General features: G+C 44.6%; 1 protein-coding gene across 3 annotated transcripts in view; it reads left to right on the plus strand.

Annotated features, from left to right (window-relative positions):
• Nucleotides 1-7,568: 7,568 nt before the first annotated feature.
• Nucleotides 7,569-12,793, plus strand: part of SLC35B3 (solute carrier family 35 member B3) — a 35,973-nt gene continuing 30,748 nt past the window's right edge. Inside the window, exon 1 of one of the 3 annotated variants that reach the window (XM_075921276.2) lies at nucleotides 7,569-7,694. The gene's annotated coding sequence lies outside the window, so the exon portion shown is untranslated. Of the gene's footprint in view, nucleotides 7,768-7,878; nucleotides 7,898-12,793 lie in introns of those variants that run through there. The other 2 variants (XM_075921277.2, XM_075921279.2) reach the window with 2 other exon arrangements.

Genomic DNA, 12,793 nt, shown 5'->3' on the forward strand with positions numbered 1-12,793 from the left:
AGGTAGGAAGTTTAACACAGGAATAAATTGCCTAGATAGGTTACAGAATCTCCATCACTGGAGATATTTAAGAGCAAGTTGGATAGACATCTATCAGGGATGATCTAGACATTACTTGGTCCTGCATGAGGTCAGAGGACTGGACTCAAAGACCTCTCAAGGTCCCTTCTAGTTCTAGTATTCTATGATTCCATGAAAGCAAAGCAATAATTGATTAATTGGTTTTCTCAACCACAGGCATATACAGAATGTCCCTATCAAGCCTATTAAATGCACAAGTCAAGATCAGGCCCAGCCCATGTGAATTTGGTATTCTCTAACCTAATCTTAAATATATAAATTTTTGTCCACCAATACCACCTTCTCAGTTGGCACCCTTACAATGTCAGCAGGGAGACCAAGAAACAAACATGCATATGCAGAGACTGAATTACCCACTTATCTCTTGAGTTGGCATTTCCAAGCCAGGAAAGAGGCACAGACATTAACAGTATAGGAAGTTGAAGCGCTTCAATTCTCCCACTGCCGTTGTTTGCGCTGCAGAATATCCATTTTGTGGCTAAAAAGAGAACTTTGCTCTCCAGAGGTGTGAGTACAGTGACTTTCATAAACCTTAACTTCATTTTAAAAAACTATAAGAGAAAATGTAATTTGCTTTCTGGCTTTATCAGTACTCTGTATCTGTGTTCATATTGCAGACAGCAAAAACATCTGTGAGATCAATAACAAACATTCTACTTGTGGGTCATACTTACACCCAATTTAAAGAGAATGTCTTCCAGCATATGCCTATTTTACCTTACAATTTCCAGTGTGGCTGAAATGTTAAAGTAAAAAAATAGCATGTTCCTAAAAAATAGACAGGGCACTTAAGGTTTGTTCTTATAGGACAATGAACAAGCAGACACATTTATACATTTGATCTAAAATCTACATTAAAAGAATGTTAGGGTGGCAAAGTAAAAAGCACTCAAAGGTTAGGAAATACCATAATTAAGTGTGCTTGAGCATCCCTCCTACTCCCAGTCTCTCCTCTATGCACCAACTCTTATTTGCAATCGGGGCCTGCTTACCTAGCCAGTCCCAATCTCCAATCCGCTCAAAGCTTCGCATCCCAGCCCAGCCACTCCATTTTTACCCCATAACCTGCTACAACAGCTCCCAATCTGCCCCCACAGACTTTCTTCTGCCAATCCATCACCCATTCTAAGTCTAGCTTTTGTCCTCTCTACAACTGCGTGAGAGTTTCTTCTACCACACTGCACTGCAGAGTGCCAAAGGCAGGAGAATTAAGAGCGTGGGGCACCTCAGCACCTGCACCTCCCCAATGAAACATGATTAAATCTTTGGACTCTTATAACACAAAGCACCAGGCAACAATAACTATTGTGGGAGGGAGCACTACCAGTTCCACATAAGACACATTAATTTGTTAGACTTGTTTGATTCAAAGGACAAAAACCTTTTAAAATCTCTCTCCATATATAAAAAAAATTGCTGCGGGATGACAGAGTGACGTCATCATGTCACTCTGCATCCCGCTGCCTGCCTCCACCCTCAGCCGTGTGGCCTCCTCCCTCCATCCCTCTCTCTCCTGTGACTGGAGGGAGACCTGGGGCTGCAACACCATGGCCTTGGTCTTCCCCAGTGCCCAGGGTGGGGGGAGCCAGAGCTGTTGCAGCCTCAGCTAAAGGCCAAGGTGGGAGGAGTGAGAGCCAGGGCTGGCATGGTCTTGGCCCGACAGGCGGGGGTGGGGGGAGGAAGGGCCAGGGCTGCCGCGTCCTCAGCTGAGGCTGCTGTGGCCTTGGCCCGATTTGGGGGTGGGGAGAGCTGGAACTGCCTCAGCCTGGGAGGAAGGGAGATGCTAGGGCTAGCACGGCCCAGTCCTCTTTGGTGGCCGAAGGGGAGAACCATGGCTGTCTCGGCCCGGCCCTCCCCGGCAGCTTCTGCCTATCCCCGAAAGACGGGGGTTGGTGAGTGTAAGCGAGCAAGGGGCGCAGCCTCGTAGTAACATTTTCAATATAAAAAATAGAAAAATATTTTCCAAGAAGTACAGGACAGTAAGCTACATAATTCTAAAAACAAATTAAGTTCACATTTTCAAATGTGTATCTTATTCTTTCTCAAATCAGTTTTCTATTCTAGAGTGACAGCCCAGAAATATATTCTATTCAACACTGCAGCAACTAGTACACTAAAAACAAAACAATACTACTACCATAGTACTTTAATAACAGAGTCAGGTCACATGGCATCCACTCAATATAAAAAAAAATTGAAATAAATATAGGGGAAAGACTTACAGGCTCTCTTCCACTTTCATATCACCTACAATGCTTTTCATAATGTACTTCAACCCTCCATAAGGTTTTTGCTTCCATCTCAAGCAGTACATACCCCAGCTTCGTCCACAGTTCTCATGTACTTAATTATACCAGGCCAGCACTTCTGTTAGGGTGTGTCTAGACTACAGGGTTTTATCAACTTTTGTCGACAAAACTATACCTGCGTCTACACTACTGCCGAATTCTGTTGACATAATGTCAACAGAACTTGACAGTTTTGTCGACAGCGGTAAACCTCATTCTACGAGGAATAACGCCTTTTGTCGACAGAGTTCTGTCGACAGAAGGTGTTATTGCATCTACACTGTCCTTTGAGTCTACACTCTCATGTCAACAAAGCAGCTTGCTTTGTCGATAGAACTGGATGTAGTCTAGATGCTCTTTGTTGACATAAGCTTTGTCGACAGTATCTGTCAACAAAGTCTCTGTTGACAAAAGCCTGTAGTCTAGATGTACCCTTAGACATTCCTTGCACTTGGGAAGTTTAACACTGCTGAAGTCACTGCACTTTCCTGTAGGCTATAATGGCATTTGGCCAGAGTCCACCTCTCTATCGCTCTGATAATGCGAGTTCATCTTGGTGCCCAACTTTGCAATTGTAGCTAACGTAACATACTCTATAGACAAAGAATGCCTACATATAACTAGTATTTGAGAAATCAGGACACAAGAAGTAGCAATGTAAACAAAAGCACAAATCCAGTGCTTCAGGTTTCTTCCAAAGAGGTTACCAAAAAGTATGTGTCAGAGAGAGAGGCAGGCAATCAATTCTATAAAATTGCCAAAGGGGAAGATTTTAAAACTCAGAACAGTCTCTCTGTATCTTTTATTTTTTCATTAATTTTTTAAAAATGATAATTTTAGTTCTGTTAAGACTAGCCAGCAAGGATTTATGCAGCTTTGGGTCTCAAAGAGGAAAATCAATTCAGATGAAAGAGAAATGAAGATGCTAAGCAAGATGCCCATCTTTGTTTGTTCACTTGAATGTTGGGATAGCTTTCTGTGGCAAAGGAGACAACTATGTGATCCTCAGAATAACAATTAGTAATGAACACTGTTTTAACACAAATGCACAAATTTGTTTGCTATTTATGTATTTTGTAATTCCCTATTCTTTATCACGTTATCACAAGTCTTGTGATTTTGCATGTTTTCTGGAATTAGATCAACTGAGAATTTCATCTTTCATTAAAATAAACTCTTACGTTGCAGAGAAAAACTTGAAAAAGTGACCCCCAAATGCGCTAACATCAGAGAATAAATAAAAATCCAGAATGTATTATTTTTAAATCTCATGATTTTTCAAGTCAATTTTAGGATTGTGTTTTGAATGGTTAGGGATAACTATTCATTACATTTTTAGGACTCCCTTCTGTAAAGTATTAATAACGTTGGAAACACCACTAGTTAAAAAACATTGTATTGATCATAATAACACCAAAACTACCTTGTATTCTCTTTAACTCCCTGGTTCCTTTTAACCTATGCACAAGACAGGCTTGTCTTTTACGAACTTTTTTCCCCTGGCATGCTTTCTGGAGCTAATCCTTTACATTTGGCATAGCTCAACTTCAGCCTCAAAGTACCTATTGTGTAACTTGCAATATCTCTTTCTTTCAGCCAGTGAGAACCAGCTTTGTTTCGTTTTAAGATAAAGTAGTACATTGTCACAGACCTGATGCAAAATGACATCTTGATATGGATTGTTAATATTTACATTGTATATTAATTTTCAAGTAATTCTATCTAATCCATATTTCCCTGTGAAAGTGTTTCTATCATGTTTTGCTTTTTTGTGACAAAGGTCATTCTTCTAAGCAGGTATTTATCTGTTGTTTTGTTATTGTTGCTGTATCCTCAAATGTATGTGCTCATTTGGTTGCCTTTCAGTGCCTTCATTAAATTGCTTTTCAGAGTTTTTGTCTGCATCCACCCTCCCCCCCTTTTTTTTTTGTTCATGTAATACCTGGAAGACTGATGCTTTTTGAACAGCTAATTACCTCTTGTAACTTTTATAAAAACAGCCTTATGTTGGTGATCTATTATTTGTAATAGAATCCTTTTCAATACATTCAAATCTCAAGGGGGATTATCATAACAAAACACTACCTTACTGAAAAACAGCTGAGCCTGTGGCAGTTAGGTAGTAAGTAACTTAACACTTTCCCTCATACTCACCTTCAAAGCTCCATGGGGGTCTCAGAGATATTATTTATTTCCAGTGGCATCCACAACATAATTACACAAAGCAAAGACCTATTTTCACAATCAGTATCTCATAGTTTAAAGCCAAACAAAAAGAAGAAAAGGGATACAAGATGAGATCAAAGTGTTGACTAACTGGTTTAGTGATATACGAAGTTATGTTGACACAACTTTTTAATCAGGAGATATAATCTAGTCTTCATTAGCTTTCAAAAGCTACAGCTGGAGGGTCTTTCCTCCTCCACCAATACATCTCAGGTAATGAGCATGGCAAACTTGACTTTTAGCAGCCATGTTGGTTTTGGGTTATGAAACAAGGTGGCGAGGTAATATTTTTATTGGATTATCTTCTGTTGGTGACCTGAAGAGCTTCAGGGAGGTTGAAAGATTGTCTTTGGCTCACAGATGGCCCAAAAAAAGATAGTATCTCACCCACCATTTTTCTAGGAAAAGTAGCTAAATTGAGGTTGGTCTTGGCTAAAATACTAGCAAAATCTGAGCTTAAACTAGACCTTTTTCTTAATATAGTTGCAGAATTATACCTACTTATATTGTATGAGAGAATTGAGCTGAGGTGCACCTATGCTAAGAGTATGTCTTTGCCACCAGAACATCTATTTACAATAGCTATATGCAAATGCTAGTCTAGAGAAGGAAACATGATATAGCAGTAGTTTTAAAGCAGAACCTCCATTTTATGAACTGGAGATTGAAAATTCATAAAAGTGAACACCTTAAAGTTACATACAGTGCATAACTTGCAGTATGGTGCCTGGCATTGCAAAATTCTCATCCTGCACACCATAACAATTTCCAGTGCACTGAAAGAACCAGGCTGTCAGCTTGCTCCTCATAACATCATTTTTGTTATGGGATTCTCCCTGTGCCCCATCTGCTGGGAAAAATGGTTCATGTAATTGATTGCTTATAAGACTGGTGTTTGTAAATTCAATGCCTAACTAGGTGAGGTAAAACATGCTAGGCCTGCCCATCATATATATTTACCTGGACTCATGACAATGAGCTGAACTCAGCCTGTGACCACATCTACACTGCAGGCTTTTTGCGCATGAACAGCTCTTCTTGTGCAAAAACTTGCAGAGCGTCTACACTGTACACGTGTTCTTGTGCAAATAAATATACAGTAAAGCATTAGAAAAGAGGGTTTCTGGCGCAAGAGTTATTCCTCTCCCCTTGTGCAAGAAGGCAGTGTGGATGGGTAACAGGGGGTCCTTGTGCAAGAAACCCCTATGGCTAAAATGGCCATCAAAGCTTTCTTGCACAAGAGAACGTCCACACCGCCATGGATGCTCTTGCACAAAAGCACATCTTTTGCGCAAAAGCATATGGCAGTGTAGACACGCTCTTGCACAAGACCTTTTGTGCAAGAACTCTTGCCCAAAACAGTTCTTGCACAAGAAGCCTGCAGAGTAGACGTAGACTGTGATTATACAAGGCGGTGTATCTCCTTTGAAAAAACAACAACAGGTGAACCACCCTAATCTCCCTAATACATGGGGTTGCCTGTATAGAGGCACAGTTGGAGCAAGTGTGATAATACTGTGGGAATCAGCCACCCACCAGGCTGAGTGTCCAGGTACATTGCTAGGGCACTCCCCTGTAAGAGTCAGAGGGGGTTTCCCCATATGGAGTGTTTCTTCTATGGTAGAGCTGCTTAACTTTGGAAGCCCCGGGGCCACAATGATACTCACAGCACAAGCTGAGGGCCACAACTTAAGTGTGGTTACATATATATGCAAATAGCTTATTTCACAGTGATGGGCATGAATACAAAGATTAAGCCTTAAACCAAGGCGCTGGACCCAAAGGTGGCCAGTGTGAACTAATCACCACAAGGCTAAGCAGCCAGCACTTCCCACAATGCCCTGACTCTCCCACCACCTCCTCCCTGAGGGCTAGAAACACCCAAACACCCTACACCTGTCTGTTCCAGCCAGCCCGTCCACTTGCCTCTTTCAATGCTCACCCCGCCCCCAAACACACTTGATTGTGGGAGGGGGAGGGAAGAGGGACCAGCCAGGAGGGGGTAGGGCTGGCCGGGAGGAAGAGGGAAGGGGCAGGAAGCAGAGCTGGGGGGGGATCGGAGCGGGGGAGGGCTAGAGGAAGGGGGGCAGGAAGCAGAGCTGGCGGGGAAGGGGAGTGCAGACACTGGACACAGCCAGAGTCCAACAGGCCGTGTCCCTGGCAGGAAATCCCTCTAGTTGCTAGTAGAAGCTGGACAGGGGCAGGGGCAGGGGAAGTGGCTGGGAGCCACTCTCCCCGCCGGCCTTCTGCATGCAAACAAAAGCTCCCAGATGAGAGGCGGGGCCACGATTGGCGCTGGGAGCCTCTGGTTGTGTGCAGAAGTCGGGCAGGGGAGTGGCTGGGAGTCCCGGCCACTGCCCCCGCCCCACCCAGCTTTTGCACACGACCACAGGCTCCCAGCGCCAATCATGGCCCTGCCCCCCAGTTGCTCCCTCGCCAGGCTTCCGTCCAGCACTTAGCTGGAAATTCAGAAAATACCGGACATTGCACATGTCCGGTATTTTCTGAATTTTTCAACCGGACAGAGGACACAAATACCAGACTGTCCCGTAGAAAACCAGACACCTGGCAGCACTGACCCCGCCTGGGAGAAGCAGCCATTGTGGAGCCTGCTCCCAGTGGAGACCATGTTCAAACGATCCCAGCTGCAGGCCACCTGTTGAGCCCCCACCTGAACCCAAACTGCAAAGAGGGGCCACAGGGTTGAGTGGCCCTGTTGTAGGGGACCCCTCTTATAGGTGTGTGGTGGTCTCCTGCCCTGGGGGATTCCTCTCTAGGGGTCCCACTGCTGGGGGGGGGGGTCCCGTTGGGTGTGGGGGGGAGGGGCGAGGTGGCTCCACGCCTGGGTCCCCGTGGAGGCTCTTCCCTGCGCCTGCCGGGGAGGGGAGAGGACAATGACACGGGCCCAGGGCCGGGCGCAGAGCGCCGAGCAGGCGGAGCTCCGAGTGACTCGATGCGCTCGGCGCTCGCACATTGAACTGTTCCTCCCCTCCCCCCGCCATCTTCGGCGCCGCCCGGGGACGGGAACGGCGGCGGCGGGCGCAGGAAGAGCAGAGCGGCCGCCGCGCCCCCCATCCCGCACCCCCGCGGCGGGAGCAGGTACCGGCTCCCTCGGCGCGGGCGGGGCGGGGCCGCTTCCCGGAAGGCGACGTGGGCCGGGCCCGGCAGCGGGGTCCGTAAGCGAGGCTGGGCCCCGGGGGCTGCGCTGGGCGGGGCGGACACTCTCTGCGCAGGCGCCGCTTGCTCCCAGGAGGGGCCCTGGGGCTTCCCCGCCTCGCGGGGTCCCGCAGCAGCGTTGCCAGGTGACGCGCCCCGCAGCGGGCGTAGGGCCGGGGCGAGGCTGCTCTGCCCCTACCCGGGGTGCACGCGCGTGCGGTGGGAGTGGGCGTGTCACGGTGGAGACGTCGCCCCCCCCCCCCCTTCTGCGAAGGTTTCACCTGCTGCCTGTGACAGGGCCCCGCCCCAGGCCGAGCAGCGGGGGTGCGGTTTTTGTTCCCTCCCTGGCGCGCTTGCAGGGTTTGACTCCACATTGCATATTCGTTTCGCTGTTCCCCTCCAAAGTGAAGTCTCTTGGGCTCTGTGTCCATCGGTCACACAGCAGCCAGGAAGAGAAAAACGTTTTGAAAAAATGAGGAACACGTGACTTGAAACATACCTAGACAGGAGGTGACTCAGGAGCAAGTGTATTACTTGCCACTACTTTTTTCTCTGTAATTGACTAAGGCTACATCTGGGCAGCATCTAGTTCTGTGCTAATGAAATGCATCCTGGAATACTCAAGGAGCTGATAGAGGAGGTATCTGAGCCTCTAGCTATCATCTTTGGAAAATCTTGGGGGACAGGAGAGATTCCAGAGGACTGGAAAAGGGCAAATATAGTGCCCATCTATAAAAAAGGGAAATAAGAACAACCAGGAAACTACAGACCAGTTAGTTTAACTTCTGTGCCAGAGAAGATAATGGAGCAAGTAATTAAGGAAATCATCTGTAAACACTTGGAAAGTGGCAAGGTGATAGGGAACAGCCAGCATGGATTTGTAAAGAACAAATCATGTCAAACCAATCTGATAGCTTTCTTTAATAGGATAACGAGTCCTGTGGATAAGGGAGAAGCGGTGGATGTGGTATACCTAGACTTTAGTAAGTTTTGATACGGTCTCACATTATATTCTTATCAATAAACTAGGTAAATACAATTTAGATGGGGCTACTATAAGGTGGGTGCATAACTGGCTGGATAACCATACTCAGAGTAGTTATTAATGGTTCACAATCCTGCTGGAAAGGCATAACAAGTGGGCTTCCGCAGGGGTCTGTTTTGGGACTGGCTCTGTTCAATATCTTCATTAACGATTTAGATATTGGTTTAGCGCTTATTAAATTTGCAGATGATACCAAGATGGGAGGGATTGTGACTAATCTGGAGGATAGGGTCATAATTCGAAATGACCTGGACCAATTGGAGAAATGGTCTGAGATAAATAGGATATAGTTTAATAAAGACAAATGCAAAGTGCTTCACTTAGGAAAGAACTATCAGTTTCACACATACAGAATGGGAAATGACGGTCTGGGAAGGAGTACGGCAGAAAGGGATCTAGGGGTTATAGTGGACCACAAGTTAAATATGAGTCAGCAGTTTGATGCTGTTGCAAAGAAAGCAAACATGATTCTGGGATGTATTAACAGGTGTGTTGTGAGCAAGACACGAGAAGTCATTCTTCCGCTCTACTCTGCGCTGGTTAGGCCTCAGTTGGAGTATTGTGTCCAGTTCTGGGCACCGCATTTCAAGAAAGATGTGGAGAAATTGGAGAGGGCCCAGAGAAGAGCAACAAGAATGTTTAAAGGTCTAGAGAACATGACCTATAAGAGAAGGCTGAAGGAATTGTGTTTGTTTAGTTTAGAAAAGAGAAGATTGAGGGGGGACATGGTAGCAGTTTTCAGATATCTAAAAGGGTGTCATAAGGAGGAAGGAGAAAACTTGTTCATCTTGGCCTCTGGGGATAGAACAAGAAGCAATGGGCTTAAACTGCAGCAAGGGAGGTTTAGGTTGGACATTAGTAAAAAGTTCCTGACTGTCAGGGTGGTCAAACACTGGAATAAATTGCCCAGGGAGGTTGTAGAATCCCCATCTCTGGAGCTATTTAAGAGTAGGTTAGATAAATGTCTATCAGGGATGGTCTAGACCGTTTTTGGTCCTGCCATGAGGGCAGGGGACTGGACTCGATGACCTCTCGAGGTCCCTTCCAGTCCTAGTATTCTATGATTCTATGATTAATGGGGAAAACACTTCCATTGACATAATTAACCCATCCTGTTCCCAATGAGTAGCAATAGCTATATCTGTGGGGTTAACTATTTTGACAGGAAAAGCTCACCCACAAACATAGCTCTGTGCACACTAGTACTTGAGCCTGTGTAATTTATGTTGCTCATGGGACTAGTATATTCATACACAAGAGCTGTGTAGCCTTAGCCTAAATATTAAGTTGCAGTGTCCTTTTAATGCAGTTTTATTGTAGCCATGTTGGTCCCAGAATTTGAGAGAGATAGTGGGTGAGATTTTGTGTGTGTTAAATCAACTTCTATAACTCTTCTTGAACCTAGATGTGAAGAAGAGCTCTAAGTAGCTTAAAAGCTTGTCTGTCTTGCCAAAAGAATCATAGGGTCAAAAGAGACCATGAAGGTCAATACAGTTGGTTCAGTAAGAAAGATCAAAGAGCCTCTCAAAGTAAGAGCCACTGTCTGAGGTAACCACAACCTGTCATCTGCCCTACCTCACCCCACTGATTTACTTTGCTGCTCAGTGCTCTGGGCACTCAAAATGATATGCCAGTGCTGCTGGGAAGTAGGGAAGTTAAAATGTGTTCAAGTATCTGTGTAGCTATTGAAAATGTCAGCTGTTATGTGCAGAGCAGCTCCCTGTGTGTACTGGTTCCTGCTCCTTCCCCACCCTCCAACCCCGCGCTGCTAGCACTTTATCAGAGGCAGCAGCATGAGGGGGCAGCTCCCCATGTTTATTGGGAGCTTGCATGTAACTGTGAACATTAACCGACGAGCGTACACAGTTACACTTATACATCTCTCCTGGGGAGAGGTGCATGACCATTCTTGCAGCTTCTTATCAGAAATAATTTTTCTGTAGAGAAGCAAAGAAATCTGCGGGGGACATGAATTCTGGGGTGCAGGATTCCCTCAGGAGTAATGGTGGCTCTTAAACTTGAAAGTGGCATTTGTTAAATTGCAGTTCGGTTGCTCCTTAATACATAAGGTGGATCAGTTACTTTGAGTATTTTGAGTAAATGATGGAGAATGACATCATTGCTATTTCGTTAAGAAAAGCAGTTGTGCATGCTATCAGAGCAATATATTTCAGAAAAGTTCTGTCTATTATAGTATTTGGTGAATTTAAGTTTTAAAATTTTTACATCATTTATAGTTTCTCAGCTCAATGTTAGGCATTATAAAATATTCCTTTAGGATAACATGTTCTCAAGAAAACAATGCGGAAAAGCAAATTTTACACAGTTGTCTGAAATAATACTATGAGTGAAACAAACACTCTCACTGTTACTCTGGAATCCTTCACCAAAGTTTGCTCTATCCAGGTACTAACATTGCTTATTATACACTATTTTAAAATAGTTGTATCTTTTAATCCAAGCTCAGTATCAAAAACATAGTCTTAAATTATGAGAAAATAAAATGTTTTTAGATCAGCTCCTTCTGTTTACTACTTTTGACCTAATTTCAGGGTTCTTGCAATAGCCAAACAGTGTCGTTTCTTTATTGTTATAAACATTATACCATCTCATAGAGCTGGAAGGGACCTTGAGAGGTCATCCAGTCCAGTCTTCTGCTCTCACAGCAGGACCGAATACCATCCCTGACAGATTTGCCCCAGATCCCTAAATGGCCCTCTTAAGGATTGAGCTCACAACCCTGGGTTTAGCAGGCCAATGCTCAAACTGCTGAGCTATCCCTCCCTTCTATAGGTAGTATGAGATTCCCCTGGACTTCTGAAATTCTTCTACAGCAAAATCATGCTTGTTCTGATCCTTTATAATATTGTATTGTACGTGCCTGAATAGCAGCGGCAGGTGTGCTTAGTCATACCTCTGTTTGGATGGGACCAAAAAGAAAGTTTTCTGTATAGAAGTAGACATTTGTGTAGTCCACAAATTGCTTCTTGAGAGATTTAGGGAAAAGCGACATGAATGGAAAATTGGACCTTTTGAATTAGTTGAGGATCCAGGATCCACCTGGGCATATCACATCCCACCTGGTTTAACTCTTCCTCTTTCCCCACAACTGGATCATAGAGGATTAGTTTGGCTGCTACTATTCTTGCTGAGAAAGGGGCTATGCACATATTTTCAGTCAATGGAAATGTAGGACTGGAAGAGATCTTAATAGGTTATCTAGTCTAGTCCCTATTCTGAGGCTGGCCAAAGTATTCTAGACCAGTGTTTCCCAAATGGTGTTCTTCGGAACCCTGGGGTTCCATGAAGTGAAAATAAGGGTTCTGCGAGAAAATTCCATTACAATAACATTTTATGGTTTAAAAAATAAGATGATGTGATTTTTGTTTTTAAATGTGTGCAATTAAACTAAATGTTGATCTCATGACCTTGTTTAGCATTTATTTATTATTATCCTTACTTATTTGTGGTCTACTTTTTCAGCTCCATATATTAGACTGTTATTAGGGGTTCCGCAAAATTCTTTCGAGTTTAAAAGGGTTCCATGGCCTAATAAAATTGGGAAACACTGTTCTAGATTATTTCTAACAGGTGTTTGTCTAGCCTGTTCTTAAACACCTCCAGTGACAAAGATTTTACAATCTCTAGGTAAAGTGTTCAGTGCTTAACTATTCATTCAGTTAGGAAGTTTTTCCTAATATTCAATCTAAATCTTTTTTTTCAATTTAAGTCCATTATTTCTTTTCCTGTCCTTAGTGGAGATGTGAAATATTAACCAGTGGGGACTGAAGCAGCTTCCTGCCTTCTGTGGGCAGGCGGCTGCTCTAGCCCCACATGGGTCCCACTGCGGACAGGGGCTGCTCTCATCCTGAGATGACTGTGTGTGTGTGATCTACTCCTCTGGCAGGGGCTGGGAGCCAGGAGCCTACAGCAGCCCCAGTGTGGTGCATGGGGTTTCTCCAGCCAGGCTAAAGCAGACCCCCCCACCCCGGACCCT

The sequence above is a fragment of the Pelodiscus sinensis genome, chromosome 2 (genome assembly GCF_052426305.1).
Source record: "Pelodiscus sinensis isolate ZL-2025 chromosome 2, ASM5242630v1, whole genome shotgun sequence".
Classification (NCBI taxonomy): domain Eukaryota; kingdom Metazoa; phylum Chordata; order Testudines; family Trionychidae; genus Pelodiscus; species Pelodiscus sinensis.